The following is a 27,588-nucleotide window of genomic DNA, read 5'->3' on the forward strand; positions in this document are numbered from 1 at the left end:
TCATAATGAAACACATTAATTGGTATGAAAACTGAAAAAAAAAAAAACCAAGGAAAAATACAAAGATTAGATTACTACTGACATACACAATAAACTAAACAATGAATACAAAATCCTTAGCAGTTTGTAGTGGGAGATAAATCACTCGTAACCCTTGCTGCTTGCTATTTTTTCTGAATACTGTTGCTTGCCTGGATCTCTATTACTATTTATTATGAATAATTTTCCACTCATAATTTCTTTATATGTCTTTTTCTGTCTGTTTTCTTTTTGTCATAGTTGTTTTGTTTTAGAGATGGGATCTCACTTTTTATGACTGACTGCCTGGCTTGAAACTTGGTTTGAGGATCCGGCTGGTGTTGAACTCAGAGAGATCCACTTGGCTCAGCCTCCTAAGAGCTGGAATTAGAGGTGTGCATAACTACTCCCTAGCCTTCTTTGTGGTTTTAATGTTAGTATTATATAGATTTTTGTAAAAATAAAGTGCTTTATTGTTTCCTGTGGTCCAGTGTTTATTATATCAACTTGAACTAGTTTGTGGGTCATCAGAATTTAAAATTAATCATATTGTCAGTATAATTTTTCAACATATAATTATATATTTAGATGATATTATTATTTTAGTTTAGGTTTTCCAATTTTTCAGCCACTTAAAATTTCCCATAAAACTGCTTTTGTTTAGTATTAAAAAAAACTTTAAGTAATTTTAAGGAATGTAATTAAATGTATTCAATTAAATGCCTAAAAGTATTGTCTGTTTTCTTTTTTAATGTTGTTGCTTGTAGCTTGGTTTCATTGACTTAACTGTTTCTGCTTTTACATTTCCCAGTGCTCCTTTTCTGTAGGTTTTGTAACCTCTTGATGGTATTAGCCCTGACCTTTCTTTTAACATAGGTTTAAAGCTATATGTCTTTGCCTAAGATTGAATTATCTACATCCTATGAGCCTTCATATAGATTTTGTCTTTGTCATTCTGTTTTGTAAGTTTGAATTTTCAGCTTTCCATTAGTCTTAAATCTATAGACTACTCAGAGTTCTAAACTTCAACGTGTACATTATTGAGCTTGATGTAAAGGGGACGGAAGTTCAGGTCCAGGATTAAGCGTGTGAAGGGAGGATCGAGGTTCGTCACTCCTGTGTTTTGTGTTGAGATTTACTATGTGCTTTGGCATAAGGTCATTTCTAAAATTTCCATGTGTGCCTGGAAGGCATGGATGTCTTGTAATTATTAGATACAAAGCTTCATTAGAGCTTTAATATTTGTTAATTAGATTATTGAGTTGTTAAATTACCATTTCTTTTTTATTGGCCACTTGGCAATTGATGATACAAATACAGTAAAAAGCTTTATTATGATAGGAAATTTTGCCCTGATATATATTATATACACACATATTGGTGTTTATGTATGTGTGTATATATATATGCTATTAGATGTTTATGGAAGAGATTTATTGTACTTTGTTGATGTATTATTTAATTTTTTTTCATTTAGTGACTATCTCTAGTCCTTAATAATGTTTTTACTGAGAATGTAGAATGGGCCATTAATCTAGTGACCTTAGATTTCCTATCATTTCTTGAGAATGTTCTGCCTCATTATGTTTTAACTGTGATTATTGTCAGTTCTTTGCTACTGCATTTTACAGTTCACACTAGTTATTGATCACAATATGATTGCTCATTGTTTATATGATCACTTTCATGCTTAATTGCTAGTAACCTATTTTATATTTTCTGTTCTTTCAGTTTTTAAATTCAATTATGACTTATTATAGAGAAATGTCTTGGGAGGGTATGGGGTTTTAGACAGGAAAATGGGGACTGGAAATGATCATGTCTTATCATGTATATGCATGAAATTCTGAAATGATGAAACTTTATTGTATTATTTGAGTTTTCTTAAGGTTCTTTTATCTCATTTTAAAAACTGTACATTTCATTTTAATTTTCTATCTAAAATTCTTACCTTTAAGCATTCAGTAATTATTTAATAATTCCACATTGTCTTGCTACTATTTGAAACTTCATCAAAATATATTAGACTTCATCCTGAGTACATGTTACTGGTTTTTCCTGTTGTTAGTTGTTCCTTTTATCCCATCTTTAACTTCAACCCTTGTTCAAGTTCTTGACAGTGCTCCTTCTTTTGTGGTTCCCATGAGCTCTGGTTTGACTGGCAGTTCCTGACTGTGCATCTTTTGACAGTTCCACAGTTTGTGCTATGATGTTTCACTATTAAAGGCAACTAGGTTATTTACACCAACATATCAGCAATGACTAGCCGTCGATTGCCTTTTACTTTTAAGGAATAAATTGCCAAATAATCACCATGATAACACATTAGTATCTCCCCCCCTCTTTCATTTTCCCTTCCACCATTCTGGATTTCATTCATTTATTTTAATATATATCTTCATATTCCATTAATGACTGGCAGTAATGAGGATCTCTTGATCTTTATTAGAAACATGATTTCTGCTTGCTTTACTGATACTATACTTTTGTTAAGTGTATAATTTTGAAGTGGTTATTTGCTCTGAGCACTTTGAAGGCATTATTCTTTATATATTCTAGCTTTGCTGTTGAGAAATCACTTAACTGATTACTTACACTTCCTCTGTAGCTAACCTAGTTTTCTCTTTGCCTCTGAAATTTGTACAAGTCTTGAGTATATGCCTCTATGCTTTCTTTCATATTCTGCTTGATTGTCTTTCATGAGAAATCCAAGGTGGGGTGAATTCCCTTGCCTCCCAGGTCAGTTTTCTTCTGGAAGGTTTCGCCAGTGGAAACCATTGATAATTGATTAGCATGTAACAGTAATGGTAAACATAATTAATTTCTAAAATTTTATTTCATGTCTTCAGTAGAGTGAGCTACTTCTGTCCTTTCAGAAGTTTTTAATTTAAAAAATATTTCATATTTATTCATGTTTTTCTCTACTTCAACTCCTCCCAAATCCTTCCTTTCTCCCTATTTACCCACCTTCACTTCAGCCTCCAGTCATGTTTCTTTCTCCTAACTCCCATAAAATCCACAATTAAAAAAAAATCAGAAAACTGGGACTAGAGAGATGGATCAGTGGTCAAGAGCACTAACTGCTCTTCCGAAGGTCCTGAGTTCAGATCCCAGCAACCACATGGTGGCTCACAACCATCCTTCTGGGGTGTCTGAAGCAGGCAGGCCAGAGTGAGCTGTGCTGTAGAGAGCTGGGCTAGAGCGGGCCTGGAGACAGCTACAGCTTAATGTGGCTCAGAAGTTAAGAGCACTGAGTTCAAATCCCAGCAACCATAAACCATCTGTAATGAGATTAGATGCCCTCTTTTGGTGTGTCTAAAAACAGCTACAGAGTACTTACATATAATAAAAATAAAATTTTTAAAAAAATTAGAAAACCAAAAATAACACACCCAGACATACACACACTCACATAAATCCAAAACTAAATGAAACAAAAATAAATCACTAAAATCTTCCTGAATTCTGAAGTTTGTTTTTTTGGCCTTGACTCTTCCTGTGTGATTGGTATTCCCAGTAGCACTGCATTGCAGAAACTTACTTTCCGTTTTCCAGGAAGCATCAGTTGCAGATAGCTTCTTATTTAGGTATAGGACTTTCATCAGCCTTGCCTTTCCATTGCTGGGACACTATCTGTCTTGAAATCGTCCAGGCCCTACACATGCTCTCACAGTTTCCATGAGATCCTATGTGCATCAGTCCTCTTCTTTTGGAGTCAGTTTCGACCTCTAGCACATCATTGTATTCTATATAGATCTATGATCCTTGAGGGGAGGGGTTTGATAAGTACATCCCATATAGTGTCCCAACTCTCTTTCCCTTTTACATTGACCAGATGTGGATATCTGTTGATGCCTGTCTACTATAAGGTTTGCTAATAAAGGTTGTACAATATACTGATTAGTGGGCATAGCAATTTATCATTAGGAGCCATTTTATTGCTGTGTTCCTTTGACAAAATAATAGGATTTGTTTTGCCCTAGGTCCATAACCTATCTAAACCCACATTCTGGGCACTTTAGTAGGGTCAGGGTTCCATTTCATGAAGTGGGCCTTATTCCAAATAGTAGTTGGTTACTACCAGAATATTTGTGGCACTATTATAACATCAATTTATCTTGCTGGCAGGTTGCTGTGGTAGGTCACAGGGATGAATACTTTTCTCTTACAATAGCTTGTAGTGTACCTTCTAGTACTGTGAACACTTGTTAGTGGGGACGAAGCTTCTAGGTGGGTTCTACTTTTTGTTTGTTTGTTCTGGTTTTGGTTTTTTTTTTTTTGAGATAGGGTTTCTCTGTGTAGCACTGGCTGGCCTAGAACTCACTCTGAAGACCAGGCTGGCCTTGAACTCAGAAATCTGCCTGACTCTGCCTCCTAAGTGCTGGGATTAAAGGCATGTGTTATTCTTATACCCAGGAATTTACCATCATGTTGTAGAAAACAATCAATAGCCAGTCACGTTCAGAGATGTCCATGGAACACATTTGGCCCACAGTTCACCAAAATATAACCCATTCCTGGGATTGGAAATTTTATTAGATGATATAATATGTGTAGTTGGGGCATTAGGTACTCTGTTATATGGTCAGACTATTTACATTTCTTTCATATTAGTATAAAGTGGCAGCCTACAGAATGGAGAACTTCTTTCCAAATACATCTGAGAAGGCTTAGAATCTAAAATATATAAAGAACTAAAACAAAATGTAAACAAAATAAAACAACTCCTCCTGAACTTTAAGAAAACAAACAAACAAACAAAGAGAAAATGGAGTACAGAGTAAAGCAAAGAGTTCTAAAAGATGAAATTCAGTGACTGAGGAACAAAGAAATGTTAAACATCCTTATTTATCAGGGAAATGCAAATTAAAACTATTTTAACATTTTATCTTTCTTCAGTTCAGTGGCCAAGATAAATAAAATATATGGCAATGCATGCTGGTGAGGATGCTAGGAACAGAGAACACTTACTTATTGCTGGTAGGAGTACAAACTTGTTCCACGACTATGACAAGTTTGTCATAGTAAAATTAGTATGGTGGTTCTTTAGGTAGCTGGGAATAAATATTCTTCAAGACCTAATGATACCACCCTTGAGCATACCCACACCCAAAGATCTGTACATCTTACAGCAGAGATGCTTATTCATTCATATTTATTGCTGCTCTGTGTATAATAACCACAAGTTAGAACACACCTTTATCTACTGACAAATGGATAATGAAAATATGGTATATTTACACAATATACTGTTATTCTGTTCTTAAAAATCAATTTATGAAATTTTAGATAAATGGATGGATCTAGAAACAGTAGATGATCCTAGAAACAGATGGATCCTGAGACTAAGGTAGCCTAGACCCTGAAAGGCAGATATCTCATGTTTTGTTTTATGTATCAATGTTTTAATCTTTTGATGTGTATGCTATACAAGTTAGGTACCTAGTAGTGGACTAGGATAGAGAAGAGGCTCTCCTAATAAAAGGGAAAGAGAATGCAGTGTTATGGAAAGACACTTCAAACTAGACTAAAGGATTAAATGAGGAGGGTAACTTGAAAGCAGGGTAAGTGAGGGAATATGGGGAGGTGCAAAAACCACTAAAAGCATTTTGAAAACCATATGATGCACACTAATGCTATTTTTTACTTTAAGAACATCTCCTTTCCTTGCACTGTGCCTCCATTGCCATCTCATATATGTGTCATGCTCTTGATTCGTCAGCCTTTTCTACCATGCTCTTTTTGTTTGTTTGTTTGTTTTTGTTTTGTATTTTTATTTTATTTTTCTTAGATATTATCTTTCTTTACATTTCAAATGTTTTCCCCCTTTCCATGTCTCCCCTTCAAAAACCTCTTATCTCATTCCCCCTCCCCCTGCCTCAATGAGGGTACTCACCGACCCACTCTCATTCTGCCACGGTGGCATTCATTCCCATACACTGGGGCATTGAACACCCTCAGGCCCAAGGGCCTCTCCTCCCACTGATGTCCAACAAGGAAGGCCATCTTCTGCCACATATGTGGCCAGTTCCATATGGGTCACTCCATATGTACTTTTCGGTTGGTAGTCCAGTCCCTGGGAGCTCTGTGGAGTCTAGCCTGTTGACACTGTTGCTCCCTCCATGGATCTGCAAACCCCCCTGAGCTCCTTTAGTCCCTTCTCCATCTCCTCCATCATGAACCCCCAAGCTCAGTCCAATGGTTGGCTGTGAGCTTCCTCCTTTGTATTTGTCAGGCTCTGGAAGGGCTCTTTGGAGACAGCCACATCAGGCTTCTATCAATAAGCACTTCCTGGGTGTATATGGGATGGATCCTCAGGTGGTGCAGTCTCTGGATGTCCTTTCCTTCAGTCTCTGCTCCATACTTGGTCTCCATATTTCCTCCTGTAAGTATTTTGTTCACCCTTCTAAAAAGTACTGAAGCACCCACATTTTGGTATTCCTTCTTCTTAGGCTTCATATGGTCTGTGAATTGAATCTTCAATAATCTGAACTTAGGTCTAATATCCACTTATCAGTGAGTACATACTATGTTTGTTCCTTTGTCACCTCACTCAGGATGATATTCTCAATTTCCATCCATTTGCTCACAAATTTCATGAAGTCATTGTTTTTAATGGCTGAGTAGTACTCCATTGTGTAAATATATCACATTCTGTATCCATTCTTCTGTTGAGGGACATCTGAGTTGCTTCTAGCTTCTAGCTATTATGAATATGCCTGCTATGAACATAGTGGAGCATGTATCCTTATTACATGTTGGAGCATCTTCTGGGTAATGCCCCTGATTGGTATAGCTGGGTCCTCAGGTAGTAAGTACTATGTACAATTGTCTGATGAACTTCCAGACTGATTTCCAGAGTGGTTGTACCAGCTTGCAATCCCACCAGCACAGGAGGAGTGTTCCTCTTTCTCCACATCCTCGCCAGCATCTGCTGTCACCTGAGTTTTTGATCACACCTGACTGGTATGAGGTAGAATCTCAGGGTTGTGTTGATTTGCATTTCCCTGATTATTAAAGATGTTGAACACTTCTTTAGGTGTTTCTGAGCCCTTTGAGTTTCCTCAGTTGAGAGTTCTTTGTGTAGCTCTGCACCCCATTATTGAATAGGGTCATTTGGTTCTCTGGAGTCTAACGTCTTGAGTTCTTTGTATATATTGGATATTAACCCTCTATCAGATATAGGATTGGTAACGATCTGCTCCCAAGCTGGTTGCCATTTTGTCCTATTGACAGTGTCCTTTTCCTTACAGAAGATTTGCAACTTTATGAGGTCCCATTTGTTGATTCTTGATCTTAGAGCAGAAGCCATTGGCGTTCTATTCAGGAACTTTCCCCCTATGTCCATGTGTTTGAGACTTTTCCCCACTTTCTCTTCTGGAGGTCAAATGGATACAGATTGGAAAGGAAGAAGTCAAAATATCATGATTTGCAGATAATATGATAGTATACTCAAAAACTCCACCAGAGAACTCCTACAGCTGATAAACAGCTTCAGCAATGTGGCCGGATATAAAATTAACTCAAACAAATCAGAGGCTTTCCTATACACAAAGGATAAGCAGGCTGAGAAAGAAATTAGGGAAACAACACTCATCACAATAGTAACAAACAATATGAAGTATCTTGGTGTGACTCTAACCAAAGAAGTGAAAGATCTGTATGACAAGAATTTCAGATCTCTGAAGAAAGAAATCAAATAAGACCTCAGAAGATGGAAAGATCTCCCATGCTAATGAATTGGCAGGATTAATATAGTAAAAATGGCCATCTTGACTAAAACAATATACAGTTTCGATGCAACCCCCATCAAAATTCCAATTCAATTCTTCATAGACTTAGAAAAAGCAATTCTCAAATTCATCTGGAATAACAAAAAACCCAAGATAGTGAAAACTATTCTCAACAATGAGAACTACTGGGGGAATCAGCATCCCTGACCTCAAGCTGTACTACAGAGCAATAGTGATTAAAAAAACTGCATAGTATTGGTACAGTGACAAACAGAATGAATTGATCAATGGAATAGAATTGAAGACCCAGAAATGAACCCACACACAAATGGTCACTTGATATTTGACAAAGGAGCTAAAACCATCAAGTGGTAAAAAAGATAGCATTTTCAACAAATGGTGCTGGTTCAACTGGTGGTCAACATGTAGAAGAATGTAAATTGATCTATTCTTATCTCTCTGTACAAAGCTCAAGTCCACGTGGATCAAGGACCTTCATATAAAACCAAATACATTGAATCTACCATGCTCTTGACATGGTCTTTCTCTAAAATCTGAGTGAGTTTCATATTATGTGGTTGATTTTAATGTCTTTCAAGTCTGGGAAATATTAATAACTTTAGATATTTTCATTTTGATTTTGACCTCTCATTCTCAGTTATTAGATATATGATAGGGATATGGTCTTTCAGTCATGAAAGGTTGAATCTAGCTGAATAACATAAAAAGAAAAAGGTGAATTCTTCAACATTACTAAATAAGTAATTCTTTTCATTGAACTTCCTTATTAAATAATAAAAGAAGGTAAGGTATTTCAATTTTTAAAATTATAATTGGCATTATTGATTATTGAAATAAATAATATAACAACACTATATGTTAATAATAACAGTAAAATAACAAGCAACAAAATTGTCTGGTGATTCCAGAAGAAATGTATGTATATATTAATAAAGTTTTGAATTACATTGTATCAATGACTAAAAAGAAGACACATATAAAATGTTAATAATATTTTGTCCCTATTAGTTTCCAGTTGATTTCTTTTGATGTTTGTGTTTTGGGTTTTTTGTTGTTGTTGCTGTTGTTGTTGTTGTTGAGAGAGCTTGATGTTGGATGAAGTAGGGAGATGGGGAGGATCTGGAGGAAGCTAGGAGAGGGAAAACATGCTTAGAGTATATTATATGAAATATTTTTTTTCATTCTTTCATTGAAAATAGATTCTTTTCTTACATAGTATATCCTAATTATAATTTCCATGTCTTGTACTCTTCCCACTTATTCCCCAGCTTCTCTCCCTTCTGGATCCACTCTCTTCCTGTCTCTGAACAGAAAAGAAGAGGCTTCTAAGAGATAACAACCAAACATGAAAAAATAAAATATAATAAGTCAAGGGGAAAAACATCATATTGAGGCTGGACAAAGCAATACAACAGAAGGAAAAGCACCTCAAGAACAGGCACAAGGATCAGAGACCTACTCCTTCTCATACACTCAGCAGACCAGTCAAAGGACTAATCTTCAAAGCTATAGTGTATACAGAGAGGACCTAGTGCAGCCCGTGCAGGCTTTGTGCTTGCTGCTTCAGTCTGTCTTCATATCAACTTGTGTAGTTGATTCAGGCCTTGTTCTCCTGGTGTCAGTCCTTCCCCTGCCTCTTATACTCTTTCTGCCTCCTCTTCCATAGCATCACTGAGATCTGGGGACAGGAATTGATGGTGACATCTCATTTATTCTCTCCCTGAAATACCTGGCAGTGGTCTCTGCATTTGTTCCCATATGTTGCTGAAGGAAGCCTCTCTGATGAGTGACTAAGGCACTGATCTTTGAGTATAGCAGAATATAATTTTGAGTCATTTTGGTGAATTTTTTAAACTTTAAGTCAAGAGTATTTGTTTTACCCAAGCTGGGCTATCCAGTTTCTGGTGGTTGGTTGTGCAAGCATTGTCTAACATGAGTTGCATCTTTGGGAGTGGGCCCTAAGTAAAGTCAGACATTGGTTGGCCACTCTCATGAGTTCTGTGCCATCATTGGCCTCATATATTTTTGCAGGCAGGACACATTGTAGGCAAAGGTTTTGTGGCTGGCTTGGTGTTTATATTCCTCCTTCAGTAGCCTGAAAAATATCTTCCACACTAAAGACGCTAGAATACTTAATCATGGAAGTAATTTATAATCTGAATCAAATCTCATGGTCGAGCCACTTCTCCAGGGCCCCAGATGAGAACATTTGAATGCCCTGAGTGAATTAGCAGCTTGATTTACTAATAGTTCAAGAAGCATCTCTAATTGGACCCAACAAGTAAGGAGTGAAAACATTTCTCTACTCTTCAACATGTATCTGGGCCCATTAAATTTTCATAAGAGAATTTTGCTAACTAGAAGTCAACAGAAAGACATAGTAAAATTTTATACTAGGTGTAATGGCTAATCTTTGTTGTCAACTTCACATATCTGGGAGGAGCACATCTCAGTTGAGGGATTGCCTCCATCAGTTTGGCATGTGTCTGTGTTTGTGAAGTATTTTAAATGCTAATTGATATAAAAGGGGGCATTGTGCACTGTGGAAGTGATAGCTCTAACCTAGAAAGCTAACTTAGTAAGTTTGAGGAAACCACCCAATAAGCACTGCAACTCTGTGGTCTATGCTACAGCTTCTGCTTCAATTCCTGTCTTAGCTTCTGTTGATAATGGACTATAACCTATAAACCAAATAAACTCTTCCCTTACCAAAAATTGTTCTAAACAGAAGTAAAGAAATTTGTTTTCATAGAAATAAAGAAATCTAACTTATACACATACTAGTGGTAAAAAAAACTCTCCATCTTTACAGAACATCTTACTGTTGTTCTCTTCATTAATACAGACAGTACTTCCAATGCTGGATAATGTTGGTTTGGGGGAGTATTAGTATTTTTACATATTGTTTTATGTAAACTGTTCACTAACCATCTAGCTCAGAATTGCCTCTTGTATCAGTTTGTGGCTATAGTGTTTTGTGCTCAATAGGCTGTCTTTCCCTTTTGGATTTCTGTTTAGTTTAGTTCCTTAGCTTATAATAATAAGATATCCTTTCCCTTTTGTGCAACTGTGATGCTACTATCAGGGCCCTGCAAGGAAATGCTTACTTCATGCCATGCCCGAGACTTTGCTTACTTTGTTAAATGCTCATAATGAGAAGCACCATGAATAATACTGTAGGGTATTTAGATAATCACCATTTTAAATACAGGGAATATGTAACTTGCCTGAAATCTAATTGTCTGGTGGCAAATTCTAAGCACTTAATCATCCTACCTGGTAACTCTGTTGTTGCCCAGAACACTATAAGCCTGGGCTAGGGGTTAGTGATCACAGGAGTTGCTGTTTTCTATTTGTCACCACATCAACTTTGTAACTTTTACGTAGCACTGACTTTAGAGGGAATTAAATTATGACTATAGACCAGAGAGAAACTGACTAGTTATAAAGAGACTCTATTAGCTGTACCATTTTATCTGTCTAGTGGAAATGGTCTTCCCTATCTCTTTTTCTTTCCCTGGTGATGTTGTAATAACAGTATCTTCAGGAAGGATTAACAAGTAACTGACTATTTACTTAAGTGTCTGATAAATAACTCTAGTCTGTTAATAATTGTCTGTGTGTTTCATGTAGCTCTGCATAATCTGAGGCAGTCTTACATACCCTACAGCCTACATTGGTCAGTGTTTTCTTGATATCCTTTTATGCCAGATCACTGTTAATGTGAAGCAAGTTACATAACTAAAAAATGTAAATATTTAAAATAATTGGTGAGTGCAATTTGTAAGTTATGCATGCTAAGGAGTCTGACCTTTCAGTTAATACTACATATATGTAAGTTTTTACTCCAAAAAATAAAAGAATAAACATAACATACATTTAATTGTTCTAACATGCACTAATCCTCTCAGAAACACTATAAGCTCGGTTATGTTTGTATCTGTTCAGTGCTTTTAAGTGGTTAGCACTGTAGGATGTGCCCTGCTCTATTTTTTTAACACATGGTGGTGATAAATGCATCTGCTTGCACACAGTAGATGCTCACTGAATCTTGCTGGCTTAGTGAATAAATTAGTCTGTACTAGATACAACAGATTTTCAGTCCTGAGTTGTTCTTGCTGTCATTTCACTCTGCATAATTTAAATAAGTTTTACTAAGATGATTAAAAATGTGTTATTGAATTACTGTGTAGATCCTAGAGTAATGGGATAAAAAAGACCCTGTGTGTACCCTGATGAGGAGGCAGGGTGTGTTCTCTGTAGGCACACCTAGTGGAGTCTATGTGTGATTGAATTAATTTATTTCTCAAAGAAGAGATAGGTTTATGACTTCCATATGGCACTTTGTGAAGTTTATTTTACCTCTACCTTACCAATTAATATTTTACTAGTATAAAATAAAGTTTATTATCAATACTTAGCTATCTATGAACCTAAGTAGAATAAAATTTAAATAGTTATAAATACTCTTATTCAACAGATTTTAGATATTAGATTCAAGATCTAATATCTTGGTTTTTATGTGTATATATTCTATTTGTATATCTTCATTGTTATTAACCTATGCACTTTAAATTATACATGCTTGTAGAATATATAATTATACTATGTTTTAAAGACAGCATAAAAATTTTAGAAAGTCACCAGAGAGAAAAATGTTGATCTCACCTGAGTCTTGGGGTCGGAGCTGCAAGATTTCTATAAAATTTTAAATGTTTAAGGTATATTAGAGGTTGCATAAAATATTAGTTTGTATGGCTTTATATACATTCATTATTTTCTTATTAGACATTCAAATTTCATATAATTTTTGAGTTCCATAAAATTATCTCCTATATTTATTTACTTCCTTTTGAATCTGTATATAGTGTGCATGTTTGTAGGTTAGAACTGGAATCAAGGCACATGTGCAAGTCAGACAAACTAAGGAGTCGGTTCCTCCCACCACATGGAGCACAAGGAACAAATTGTGCTCTTTAGAATTGGCAACAAATGTCTTTACAAACTGAGCCATTTCACCAACCCTAAATTTACCTTTTAACATAGATTTTTATCTGTTTCCAATAATATTAGCAGATGCCTAGAGCTAAACCTACTGAGAAAACAATTCAAACTTTGACTTTTAGATGCCTACCTATAGTAACTTTCCACAAGCTTCTTAGCAATTCCTGCTCACATCAGTTTTATGTGTGATGCTATTTTATCAAGCCATCATAAAAATAATTACCTATGGATACCTTTGAGCAAAGTTTACTGACCTTAACATGTTGCTGTTATCAACTAGGCTTAGATGTACACAAATACTTCATTTTGCATTCAGAAAGAATTATGAAACTTCTAGTTTGGAGAATTTAGCTTGTAGCCTTCTGTTCCAGTGCATCTTCCATCTAAACTCAGGTTTGTTTGTTTGTTTGTTTTCTCAAGTGTGATTGTCAGCTTCAGGCATTAAGCTGAGCTTGCATGGTACTCTATACCAGTTAGGCCAGGGTTTCAGGCTGAGGCATTATGCAGTATGCCACGTGTTGGAAGCAGTCCTTCTAATAGACTCAGTCTGTGATTGATCTGTTGTACCAAAGTAAAGGAGCATTCAAAGTTTTATTTCTGCATTATTTTTATGGACTGCTCCATGGAAGCACTTTGTTGGCTCACCAATGTTCTAGCAGAGTGAGGGCAGATGAACCGGAGGAGTTCTGTCTCAGAGAGCAGCAGTCATTTGTATTAACAAGGCATTAGTCCTGGAAGAACACCAAGAAAAAAAATCACTTGTTAAATATTTTCCTAGTCCTCTAGTGAGAACATTTGCATTGCAGAGGCCATGGTGAGTCTCAGTGGCTTGATGACACTACTGAGATGCTGTGTGCATATATTCACATATATGAGTAATACCTGTGGAAACATAGGAATATAAACTACTCCACCTTCCTTATACAGTGCGATCTCTCCTGCTGATCTGCACAAGTTGTTTCAGTACAAATTCTGAATTTGGTTTCGTAAATTAATTTCTACTTAGATGACATCTCTGTTTTCCATTTCAGATTTCCTGATAAATTGCAAGTCTGTCTGTGCCTCATAGCTGCACAGGTATGTATGTGAATTTTCTTATAGCTATGCAAATAATATGTATTAACTGTCGTGTTACTACATCTTCATTAAACTGCTTATAGATGTCATAATATGCAATTGTTAATTTTTGACCATTTTTCTTACAAATATTGACAGTTCCAAAGAACTGCACTTTGTAACACATTGCATTGCATATCACTGTAAGAATCAGACACACATTTCTAAGATTTGATGAAGCAGAATAATTTTAATTACAAAGCATTCATCTGGTGAAGATTAGCAAGTACTTTATAGGATTGTGCTGTTAAAGCAACTGGCATCTGAGGTCAGAGCATTGGAGAAGCATTGTCTTTGGCATCTTTATTATCAAACTTCTTTGATGTGTTTTTAGTTGTTTGTAGAGGTTGCTTTAGGTCAGGAGTGGCTGCATACCTTCTCACTTCTGCATTGCCTCAGTCACCAGATGAACCTGGACAGGGTGGGAGTGTTTTCACTGGTTTAAAATTTCAGCCACGCAGTGTTGTTGTTTCTGGGCAACAGGCAGGAATTCGCCCAAGCTTGGTTGCACCTACTCAGTTGTTGCTCACAACTGTGTCATAGGAAGGGAAGCACAAATAAGCTTGTTAGCAGTTTGCCTGTGCTGTTGCCTATCTGTGTTTCATATACTCTTGTGTTGGAAAGATAGGTGGTGTAGACTTTGAACTATTAAATTGGGCCATTTTAACACTCACTGGTTATAGTGTTCAGATACTTTTACTTAATTCTTTGTTTTGTGTCTCAAATGCTCAAATATTTTTAATATATCTCAACTGCATTAGATAGTGTATATCTCCTATTATCTCTGGAGAAAACCTTGTTGATAATTTTTTGTCCTAAGAGAGACATTTTGTGTTTTGCTTGATTTCACCATGTTGGCAGCCCCACTGTGTGGGGCTGGATGTCGTTATTGATCCATTTAGCTGAACAGATTTGAAAGCATTTGGCTATTAGTGGACACATGGAGCCCATTGAGAAAGTGTAAGAGTGTATTATAAGGAGATTTGACTTGTGCACGTGCCTCTCCTGAAATTGGGGTTGAAGAAATGGGGGGAAATAACCTGAAAATTAAGTAGTAAATTCTAGAAGAGGGGCTAACATACCCAGGAAATTTTTAAAACTGCTATATTATCATTTAATCAAATCTAGCTCCTTGGTGTTTTTCCAGAGTCAATTGTAGTGCAGTTCAGTTTCTTTTGTTAATAGCTTTATTTATGTTCTGACAAATTAATATATCTTTAAGAGATTTGAACTATTATTGAATTTATCTTAGGTAAAGTTCTGTAAGTGGAATACAAACAGCTATAATTTTATATAAAGGTATTTAATTAATTTATTCACTCGTTCCAGATTCCTGATATTGAAAACTTGGTTGTATGGCTTGTAATAGTCTCCTTAACATACTAAAAATACTAGAATTTAATAACACAAATCTTAAGTCTTAAAACTGCTGTATTTTTCCTATTAGCATACATGAAATCTTTTTTTAAAAAATAAAACATCACTATAATATGGCCTGAATTAACCTCTTGGGAAATAGGAAAATAGAGACAAAGAACATAGAGGAGTTCACATGCTCCTTACCACAGTACCTTATATAGAGCATTTGGTCAGGGCATACTGGATAGAATAAAATGTGCCTGGCAGTGCAGTAGAGTAGAGGGACTGTGCCCCGGAGCTATGTGGCCCTTGAAGGCATGTTAGGTGTATAGAGATTGGGCTTTACTTTACTTTTCACATGGCCAGTTAGATGCTGATGAGTCTTGTTGTTGAAGACAAGTATAGATGTAAAAATCCCTTCATGTTCATTATTAAAGATCATGAATTACAATACCAGTATTTACTTTACATGAGTATGTATTGACTACGAGCAAAATATTTTTATTCTCCTCATTATACATTTAAAGGCTGAGGCATCCATACTTAAGTTACTTTTCACCTTGGCAACTCTTTGGAGCCTAGGGATGAACAAACTGTTTTAAATGGTCCTGGCCTGAGCCTTGCACACTTACTGTGTCCCCTCCTTGCCCAGTGATAGCTCATCAGCTTCACAGTAATAAAATGTGTCCTGACTTTCATTGGATCAGGTAAGATCAAAACATATTAAAAAGGTGTAGTTGTTTTACTAAACAGAGATAATGGTGCCTGTATTTACTCTATACATATTTGTAGTTATGGTTCCTATTCGCCACTGAATCCCAACTGCAAATACATAACAAAGATAAAGTCAAAGTAGAGTAGCTAAGACTTGCTAGTAGGCCCTTCTAAGATTACATTGTGTCTTGAGGTAAGCACATTATAATGACCCAAGTCTTAAGACAGTAATAACTACTTATTTCTTTCTTTTATTTATTTTTTAGCACCCGAATGCTTGTTCTTTGCTTGATTCAGTAAGCAATAAATCAGAATCCTTACTCAGGGCTCAGAACGACAAAGAGGACAGCATATATATATATATGTATATATATAGATAGATAGATAGATAGATAGATAGATAGATAGATAGATAGATATTCACCACTTACTGTTAATGGAACCCAGTAGAATCTCTTTTGTCCTCATTTGTAAAATTATATAACTATAAATTTCACATGGTATTAACGCACTGAAAGTTAGGTAGCACTTGTAAAATGTTAGTGAAATGGTTAGCACATAGCAAATGCTGCAGCGACAATCATGACTGGTTTTAGATACTGAAGGAAAACCATATGAGTAACAGAGATCTAGCCTTCTGGTCTGGAGTGGTCCGATAAATTGTCTCAGAGGTAATAGTTAAACATATTTCTGTTTCTTTGGCTTTAGGGGAGATTTTATAAATATCCTAAATTAATTTACTGAGTCAGAAGAAAAGTTAATATACTTTTGTTGTTTTACCATCTTTTATCATTTAGATTACAGGTAACTTAAAATTTACCCTTTTAGCCCTGTTTAGGTTTAAATTTTACTGAATTTTAAATATATGAATAATGTTTATTCAGACACCACAACAAGCCTTTCATAACGCCCTTTTGGTTTTGAAATTTGAAATTTTTTAAAACACTAAAGTACCATTCTTTCTTTCCTTCAGTTCTTGTGAACTATTTTACTTTTTTGACTCAATAACAAAATGTGTGTTTGTGTATGTGTATGTTTGTCTTATTTCAATGGATAATATCAGGGTCCATTCATGTTGTGGTACATGTCAAGTTTTTCATCTTTAATAACTGAATTTTATCTCATAGTGGGCATACACCACATATTGCCTGATTATTCATTTTGACAGTGGACGCTTTGACTGCTTATATATTTTAGTTTTCTGTATATCTGTGGTGAACTCATGTATAAACCCTGAGAACCCAATTTCTTCTTACTTTTCTTAGAACCAAAAATGGAATTGGTGGATCATATAGTAATTCCATTTCTCATAGAGTTTTGTGGAATTGCATTTAAAATTGGTGGAACCATTTTAATTTGTACATGTGAATGGCATTGGATTCTTTGCATTGAAAAGTATTACAAGAGGCAAGTTCATCAAGAAAGCACATGACTTATGTGAGTTCAAATGATATAAGAAGTCTGTGCCTATCTAAGACACATCCTGGGAGCCTATGGTACTTTTAGAGTTGTGGAAACGTGATATAGTCATCACTTGCTCATATTGGAATATAGGATGATGGGACTGATACTGAAATTTCAGTTTATTCCATACCTTATTCCTCTCCAGAGAATCTAGACCTTATTGTGTCCTGTGTCAGGCTTACATTGGTCATTAATAGAGGTTTCTTCCAAAGCCAGGCTTAGTGTCTTAGGTGAACAGTTGTTCCCTTGCAGTTTAAAAGTAGGAAATCAAATCTTATAAACAGCCTTGATTGCTTCTCTGCAGCGGGAGGGAGAAATACATTCCCCAGCCTTCTTTTTGACTTATGGATGGACATCTTTTCCTCATATCTCTTCACAGTACCTTCCCTCTATTTATGATTGCCTCATGTTCAAATTCACTTTTTTATAGAGCACAAATCATATAATCCCAATGAAGACCTATTTATATCTATAATTTCATATTTCTTAGTATTAAAATTAGTTCAATGTCAGATTTGTTTTTTTTATTGTGCGTATGTGTGTATGTGCGTATGTGTGTGCACATGTGAGTGTGTGCATGTGCGTATTTACCCACATATGTATGGGTGCCTGCAGAGGCCAGAATAATGTCAGATATCCTGGAGGTACAGTTACAGGTATTTATGATCTACTCAACTTGGTTTTGGTAATGGAACTTTGGTCTGGAAATGCCCCAAGTCCTTTTTACTGCTGGACCATTTTTCCAGTTTCCAACATGATTATTTTGTTTTTATTGAGACAATTTACTTGGAATTGTTGTATTAATATTTGAATGACTTGGTGTACTCAGACCCAAATATAGGTCAATATTAACTTCCTCTAGAATTAAATATGTATGTGTTCATACACAGGTGTGCCTTACTGATGGTGCTTTTAGAATAAAATACCAGCAATTTGTTCACAGTACACAGCTAGAAAATACTAGGTATGAACCTATTTAGATGCTATTTTTAAGATAAACTTTATAACTGAGTCAAAGGTACATCACATCCATACAATACTTATGGCTATATTTTGTTTGTAACTAGGGTTATGTCAAATTTGGACACTATTGTTATTGTATCAATGGCCAATCATTGACTGCTTGTTTTCTTCTCTCCTGACATTTAGCTGATGGTTATCTATAAAATCTTAGTGCCTTTACTCTCCCTATTTGGTGAAACTTTTGGATAGATAGAGTCTAAGCACATACTTCAAGGACTTATTCTGAGACCCATTGTGTGGCTGTGAGAGGAACTGTGAACCAGTGCATGCCTTGAGTCTGTAAAGCATCCCTCTGCATTCATGTTCCTATCTTGTGCTGGCTTCATCCATCCCTTCTCTCCTCTCCCTAGGTCTTTCTCTCCTTTCCTCTTTCTTTTGTCTTACTCTTCTGCCTCACCCTTGCTTTCTCACCTTTTCCACTTTTCTGTTTTATGTAATACTACTCCATGACTGGTAGCCATTGACGGGAGCTGGCACTTCTGTGAGAATCTCTGCCTTTGTTGGTGTGTGCTGTAGCCTGGCCACAGCCTTTGGCTACTTGTTCACACTAAAGTACAGGAAATTATGTACCTTGCATAAGTTTCCCATCTTACCGTTGAAAACATTGTGTTTCTCACATTGAAATTTCTAAACAGAACTAGCTTGTGACCCAGTTTCACTAATAATTTTCTTAAGTAACCATTGTACTCAAGATTTTTTCCACCCACTGTCTGTCTAGCCTGGTTTAAAATTTTATATATGTACTTTTAAAAAATTGATTAGCTGGAAAGCATCCCACTCCTCTGTTCTGTATAATAAGGATTTAAAAACTGCATGCTGAATTCTGTATAGTGTAATTAAAACTGACCCACATTTGGACCTGAGTACACCAGGACTTAGCCAAACTTGCCATGAGCTGAGTTCTGGTGGCAGATGGGAACTAATGAGGACACACTCCACTCCAGAATTTCCCAGCTGCTTGGCCCCTTTATGTACAAACAAGGTTTGGAGCGAAGTCCGGATCCCAAGAGCATGTTCTGTAAATGTGCTGTGCCCAATGGCTTGGGAAATGTTCTCACAAAATTATGCTTCTTCAAGGTATTCTTAAGACTTCAGCTATTGTCCAGTTTTGTTTTTTGTTTTTTAAAGATCAAAAGGGCTTTTACTGTTCTTGCCAACCAGTTTTTGGTTTTAAAGTGAATAGGAATCAAACACACCTCATCTTTTCTCAGTGCCTGGCAATGGTGGGAAAAGGCATTCCTATCACAACATGGAGATTTGTAAGCCCACTACCTCAGGGACCATTGTACCTCTGGAGAAGCATGTCTCTTTGCAACCTATGGATCTCTTCAGCTGGTTTGATGTCCTGGGACTATTGAGGCAGATGTAATTGAATCAGTTTGAAGCAGCTGTAGCTGGCATGTGGTCTCTCAGATTGCTAGCACCTGCTTGTTTTTTTGCAACTCACTAGAGTGAGAGAAGTGCCAAAACCAGCATTGGTCTTGGAGCAGCAGCTCCAGACTCCAGATCTCACATCCCTTCTCTTTCCAGCCTCGCCACATCATCACCCGAGCCTGAATTAATAAAACCCTTTTGCATGATTAGGTCTGAGGTAGACTTTTCCTTCTCATTCTTCTCAGTATGCAGATCCTGACAGTACTGACCACGAGTCCAAAAAACTAAGGCCGGATAATGGTGATCAGGTGGCTTTGGGGCTCTCTTATCATTAGACAACTGGGTAGCCTGTGGTTTGCAGAATCATTTAAATGAATATACCAAATTCATTTACTGTTCCAGCATAGTCTTATTGGCACAGAGAATGAGCAGTTAATGTATAACAAACTGTGAGCTGTTGTGGAATATGATAAATACACTTCCTTAGCAGGGGGGAAGTAAAATGGGACTCTTTCTACAATGTAAGAACTAAACTAATTGACATGGATTGCTTCAGCACTCACTGTATACGGGATGATACAGTATACTAAAGGAGAGATTTAAATCCTAGGATCCAGTAGGTGAGCTTTATTTTAAAATATATAGATTTTGTCATTTTTAAAGTTGTAAATCTTTTTTCAATATATTTGTATAACCTTATTTTTTCTTTGTTGCATTTAATTATTGTATAGGAATGATCTCACTGGACCCTGATGTTTTATTTGAATTGAGACGTTGTAATGTACATTTTAACGTTTCTCTAAAGGAGGGTTAATGTTGATAATATTTTTAGAACAGCTATGAAATAGAATCATGAAAATGCTGTTTCATTATCATTAGGTAATACCACATTGTAACCCATAGATGATGCCAGGGAGAAAACAATATGTGGTTTTGACCAAAAGAAACTTGAAGACAAATAGCTTAGTCCTTTAAATGACAAAATAAGGCAGGATCAATGTCAAAGAAGGTTCTTAGAACTGTTGTGTCCCCTTCTCTCTTCTATTGTTCATGGAATACATTCCGAGTCTGGTTTGGTTCTCTTTGCCACCAAGCCAGACTCCTCATAAAGATAGCATAGTAGGCAAGCATTGCCAATTGGTGGAAGCTGTGTGTAATACAATACCCGTGGACAGTTGCTGGGAAAGCATGACATGGGTAATTGCAAAAGCTGGTTTGTGGGAACAGAGATCTCTGGGAGTTTGCTTGGGAGAATATAGAGTTGAGATGGGTCTTGAATAAAAACAATACATAAGGATGAATTTTCTGAAAATAAGAAGGTGAAACATTATGCAGCTAGGGAGTAATATATGCAAATGAGCATGTTTATGAATTTATTAGCATAGACAATGACTAAGAGAAGACCTTAGTCATACATGAATCCTTAACTCTGCTAGACTATCAAATGTAACATGGCATGTCATTCATCATACAACCCGTATTCACAGAGAATATCTTTGACTCCTATCTATGCTAGGCCTCTCATGACATTTTTTATGTAGTTTTATTTTCTTTCTCCAGTTTCTACAATTCACTCGTCTGAGAGTACAGTCTCAATGTCAGGAATATACATAAAGGACTTTGTTCTCTGTAAGTTTATATAAAACAATGTTTTAAATAAATAAACAGGTAATTTTAAATCACTAAAAATCACTATTGCTTTGTTGTGCCAGGGAAATGTTAGTGATTTCCCCCGCAAAAAGAGACAGGAGCCAATCTGATGTAACTCACAGCAGGATGTTTATTCTATTGGAGCTAGCTCAGGACCCCCTAAGGCACCATCATCACACAGGAGGGTTTTGGTGGGGGGGGCAGTCCCAAATGTCTATCAGGGCAGGCTTTACAATAAGCAGCAAGCAGGGAGTATGTGTGCAAGCATCTAATTGGAAAGCTCCTGTGGCCTTTAACTTAATTGGCTGGTGCTGGGAGTCATATTATAAACTTAACTTCTGTTCTCTGCATTGGTGGTCGTTAGGCAAGGGGTGGGCTTGTAACCTGTGAGTATGGGTTTGTTGGGGGAATAACCTGGAGACACTAGTCTTGTTGAGGGTGTAACCTGGAAACTCTGATCTTGTTGGGGATTAGCCTAGAGACTGGAGCTAAGCTTAGGTTTTGTTGGGGAGCAACTTGGAAACTACTGCTAAGTACCAGCCTGTTAGTTTACCTAAGTTCAAACTTAGGTCAGGCTCTCTAAAATGGAGTCTGAATTTAAAAGATTTGGCATCTCAGTTTGAGGGTAATTTCTGTTTAACTGTAATGGCTAGTTTTACTGCAAATCTTTGATTTAAGGGAAGAAGATAACAATTCAATAGGAACAGTGCAGAGACTAGGAGTAGAAGATCTGGTTTTGAATTCTCTGCTGCTACTTGTCTGCTGTGATACTGGGCAGCTCTATGTGTTCTTATAGATTGAGTCTCCTCATCTATAAAATAGAGTTGGCAATATACCAAAGCCCTCTGAAATGGATGCTCCCACTTGCTGTCACCTTCATAATTCTAGTTGTTTATTTAATGCAAATTGTTTTATCCATTATTTTCCCTGCATTTGTTTTCTACTTAGTATACTTGAGTACCCCATGGTCTATATCCACATGTTAACTGAACATATACAGTGTTGAAAGATCATTTTTTTTCAGAAAGAAATAAAACTTAAATAAAGCCTTTTTGTTTGTAGGTACATTTTTCTACATATTTAGAATATGTTGAGATTTGATCAGAAATTTGGTATTTGCTAATACCTGCTAATATAAAGAAAACTAACAATATTTGCAGTTTTGTAGCTATCTTCCTTCAGTATATCTTTGACTAATTCTTTATGTATTATTTGAGGATCTGTGAGACTTTCTCAGTTCTAATTTCTTATAAAAATTATGAATAAAAATTTCTTTGGATAAAATAAATGTCAAGACTTTTTTTTTTTTTTTTACCATTTTCATGTTTTTAGGTTCATAAAAACAGGTTTGTAATAGGTCCTGACTTACTAAATATACAACATTGGATCTTTAAGTGGTTGTTGCTATATAGTGCTATATGTAGCTTTATAGTGCTATGGGTGATATGTATGTATATGTACATATACATGCAAATGTATATATTTATACATATACATACTGTAAATAAGTAAATTAAAAACTGACTACAAAAGTTTTTATGGTACCTTAAACTTATAGAGCAAGCACAATTGCTGATTTCAATGTTACTTAGGAAATAGCTCACTGTGTTCAACATTTCAAGCATAGCCTTTAATCATGTTATGCTGATGCCCCGGGCAAAGCAATGTATACTTATTAGAGTCATTGCAAGTGTCAGGATAGTATATTCCCTAGGCCAAAAGAAAATTGATTTTTTTTCTCTGTAAATTTGTCATTTGAAATCATATTCAAATTTTGGTCGATCAAAAAAAGTGTGTATTTGCTTTCTAAAGCCAGTCTTCAACAACATAAGTAATTTTTCATTAGATGGCAGACTTGAATTATTTCCTATTAAAAAATTTCAAGGATGACCACTGTATTGACTATAAGGTATCATGAAATATTCTTTGTCTACTCACCTCAAAATATAACGTGGAATTTAAAAATACAAATGTGTTCCTTTTATATTTTTAAAGTGATGAATAATAATACAGGCCTGGATACTCCCTGTCTTGAAAAGGTGGTCTTATCTTTGACCAAATACAGAAGAGTATATTCTCTGTTAGGCTGAGTTGCTACAGTATACTTTCTCATTGATTGTTCTGTACACTTCTGTGGATTAGAGACTTTGGGGTCACTGTCTGTATGTAAGATGCTTGTGCTTCGCCTCTTCCTTAGGCGTGTAGATGTTAGGACCATGTACTACATACCTGAGGCTGGTGCAATATATTGTCACAACTGTATAGCTTAAAGCCATAGAAACATATTCTCTTACAGTTCTTGATGTCAGAAATCCATATGAAGGTGCAGCAAGATTACATTCCTCCTACTGGCTCATATGGAGAATTCTATTTGCCTTTTCAGAGTTCTGGTGGCCCCAGGTTTTCCTTAGATTTTGATACTGTTTGCATCAAACAGTGGTCCCCTGTGTCTCTGTGGCTTTCCCCTTTTCTTTTAAAGATACTAATTACTGGATGTAGATTCCACCTTAAAACATGAATGATTTTCTCATAATCTTATTAACTCCATATTTTCTCTTCTCTGAGATTGACAGTAGGCACATGGGATTTAGTGTCATTGCCTTTTGAAACTACAGGGCAGTCTGATCTCTATAGTTAGCATTTGCAATGAATTTATTTTAAGACCGTATATACAAAATACATATTCCTCTAGTGACCAGGGCAGGTTTGTGTATGCAGGAGAGAATTGCAAGGCTTTGGTCAGTTATTTCACTAGTGAATGACTGAGAGAGAGTTGGAGCAGCACTTGGCACAGCACAGAAAACTGTGTTCTTTCTACTTCTGACTTGATCCTAATAAAGGGGTCATTGTTTTCTGTAAATATGTTTCAGACTATTCTTAGTATGAAGATAGTCAGAGACAGCAGAGCACAATCATTCCAGGAATATTTGAAAATACTACTGGAAGCATTTGTTAGCTCTTCCTACTTTTTTGGTTTTGTTTTTGTTTGTTTTTCGAGACAGGGTTTCTCTATATAGCCCTGGCTGTCCTGGAACTCACTCTGTAGACCAGGCTGGCCTCGAACTCAGAAATCCACCTGCCTCTGCCTCCCAAGTGCTGGGATTAAAGGCGTGCGCCACCACTGCCCGGCTAACTCTTCCTACTTTATAATTGGAACTTTTAAGTCAAGAATTTTGAATTTTAATTTTTTAAAACAATTAGTGAAATGTTATACGATTATTACCTTTATTAACTATTGAACAAAATATCTTACTTGGTAAACTAATATTCAGTGCAAGCATATTTATAGGGTAGAAAATTTGAGAGCTGAGCATTAGACATCCTTCTTAGAGGAAAAAAGATAAAATGAAAATTTGAATTTATAAATATTAAACTGTGATTTTAAATTATCTGAAAGTAATATTATCATACTTTGTTTTCGTTTTCTGCATTTAAAGACTTAAAATAGATAGAAGGTCAAATGGAATAGTCATAGGTGTTTTTGTTTTTACTATTAATCTCATGGTAGCACACTATTTAGCACAGAATTTTTTAGGGACATAGAGTTATCTTCCCAGTGTAGTTGAATATATAGAACTTATTACTGTCATCTAAATTTTCATCTTGAAACAAAAATGTCTACAAATGCTTCATTCACAGTAAAATGACTACTGTATAAGTAGATAAAAGTATTTGGGGAGAAACTGATGGCAGGTTATTGTTTCCTGAGTTTCACATCTATAATGAAGGCTCTGTGCACCTCATTTTTTTTTTTTTTTATTGCTTAGTGGTACAGCATGACATGGGCAGTATGGGACAGTGCAAAAAAAGTAGCAAGTCGGCTTTAACAAAGTAGAGAACAGATTAAATAAAACCAAGTCCACAAATGGTTAAGTTTTTAGATGTTAAGATATGTATTTTTTACTAGAGAAACTAAAACATACTCAATGCAGTCTTGAAGAGGCTGAAAATATCACAGTTTGCAAAATAAACTGTCCTGTGTTTAATATTGGCATTGTTATTGGTTAAAACCTTAACCCTACTAAAGAAATTCTCATGACTCTTCTTGTCTCATTTAAGAAATCTGAAATGAAGGAGTGTAGTACTTAGTTTTCCTGAAATGCTATAATACCTAATTTTCACGACATAAAAATTATCATCTAACTCATACCTGAGATAAGAGCCTTTAAAGAAACTCTGTCCATGTACCCAGAGTGTTAAGTCACCATGGACGAAGACCATTATTATATTGAAGTTTCTTGTGTTGCAATTGAAAAACAAGACAGAGGGTGGTCTTACGAGTTGGAAGGACATTTCTGTCCTGTTGTAGACTATGGCTTTTATATGAGTGCTAGTGAAAGTACGTGCACGGCTTACAGACTAACTTTGGCACTTTCTCTCTTCATGATGTGCATGTATATGGGAGCATTTATCAGCATACAATAAGAAATAACGGTGAGCTGTATCCGTGGGCTGGCAGGCCATGAAGAATACAGCACACCCTTCAGATCAGTCTTGTTTGGCAAGTCTCACCACCTTGGCAGAGCTGAGCTGAGGCCTAGAAGCACGACTCATGCAGGCAGCGATGTAGCATTTAAAATAATATTTAATTTATTCAGTTTGCCACATTTTTCTGCAGCTACATTATTTGCTTTTGTTACAAAAACATGGTTACAGTCTGCACACAAAATACTAAATAGATACTTGTTCATTTTAGTAGATCTAGATACTCAAAATTGATATGTAAATTTTCAATGTATTTTTCTGCCATCTGTATCAGATTGTGAACTGCTAAAAGCAGAAACTGCAGAGCTCTTAGGTAACTTACAGAGTGTCTTGTCAGCTAATCCAGTTGGTGTAGAGAAGAGGGAACAGCCACAGCAAGCGGAGTGCCTCCCTTAGACAGGTATGCTGTGAGAGTCTCAGCAGTGCAGTGCTCTTTCACACTGCTCCTGCAGTTTCCTCATGGCACTAAACAATGTTGCTTACTCCTAGTTTCTAAATGTCTTCATATGGTTTAAATGGTTGGGGGATTAATCAAATTATGCAGAGAAAATAATGACTACCAACTTACCTTACTCATCAAAAGAGTCTAGCTCTTCTAGCATTCTATTTAAATGAAATTTAAAAATCTAAATGGAATCAATGTTCAAATATTTTGCTATTTTTATTAAATTATTTTCAAAAGTGTTGTTCTAAGGCTGGCGTTAATGGCATATGCCTTTAATGCTAGCAAGTGGAGGCCGAGGCAGGCAGACCTCTGTGGGTTCAAGGCAAGTCGCATCTATATATAGCAAGTTACAAGATATTCAGAGTTACACAGCAAGATCCTATAAAAAGCAAATACATAAGCAAACAAAGAACAGGTACTCCACAGCTAAACAGCTATGAGAAAATCGCATACATCATAAAAAAAATCATTGTTTTGTGCCTATAAACAGCATATTCCTAGCTTCCTACAGTATAAAGTATTAGCAGTTATTTATCTTATTGGAAGAATGAAAATTATATTTCATCATTGTCTTATGTGCAATTTATATCAGATTTCATGATATTTTTAAAAGTTCATTACATATTTAGATTTCTTTTTCTATGATCTAGGTGATAAATGTTTAATATTTTTCACTGAATTTTCATTTTATTTTTCATTTTTTTCAAAAACCAGTTTACTAATTTTTATAGCATCTTTGTGTATTATGTAAAGTTAAATTTTGCAAGTGCCTGAGTAAAGCTGGGAGCTGGCGAGGTGGTCTTCCCTTGGGAAGAGCACACCAGGTGGTTGCCCAGTGTCAAAATTTTAAGCCTGAAAGCACACATGCAAGTAACATTATGTGGACTCCATAGGTTATATTTAGGAATATATATGTATATAAATATGTATATATGCATGTAATACAATGATAAGAGAGGCCATGAATTGAGAGAGAGAGAGGGAGAGAGAGAGAAAGAGAGAGAGAGAGAGAAAGAGAGAGAGAGAAAGAGAGAGAGAGAGAGAGAGAGAGAGGGAATGTGTGTGTGGGTGCATGTGTGTGGGATTGTTGGAAAGAGGAAAGTAAAGGGAAATATAGTTAAATTATAGTCCAATTTTTTAAGCACTTAGAAAAACTGAAGTTTTGTGTTCATAGTTTTAGTT

General features: G+C 35.9%; 1 protein-coding gene across 14 annotated transcripts in view; it reads left to right on the plus strand.

The window, feature by feature from the left end:
* The window catches only part of Zbtb20 (zinc finger and BTB domain containing 20), a 737,287-nt gene that overhangs the window by 172,288 nt on the left and 537,411 nt on the right, over window positions 1–27,588 (plus strand). For 11 of the 14 annotated variants that reach the window (XM_031363896.1, XM_031363926.1, XM_031363927.1 and 8 more), the window contains 2 exons: window positions 280–411; window positions 13,808–13,853. The gene's annotated coding sequence lies outside the window, so the exon portion shown is untranslated. The remainder of the gene's footprint in view (window positions 1–279; window positions 412–13,807; window positions 13,854–27,588) is intronic. The other 3 variants (XM_031363901.1, XM_031363898.1, XM_031363895.1) reach the window with 1 other exon arrangement.

This window comes from Mastomys coucha, unplaced genomic scaffold (assembly GCF_008632895.1).
Source record: "Mastomys coucha isolate ucsf_1 unplaced genomic scaffold, UCSF_Mcou_1 pScaffold12, whole genome shotgun sequence".
Classification (NCBI taxonomy): domain Eukaryota; kingdom Metazoa; phylum Chordata; class Mammalia; order Rodentia; family Muridae; genus Mastomys; species Mastomys coucha.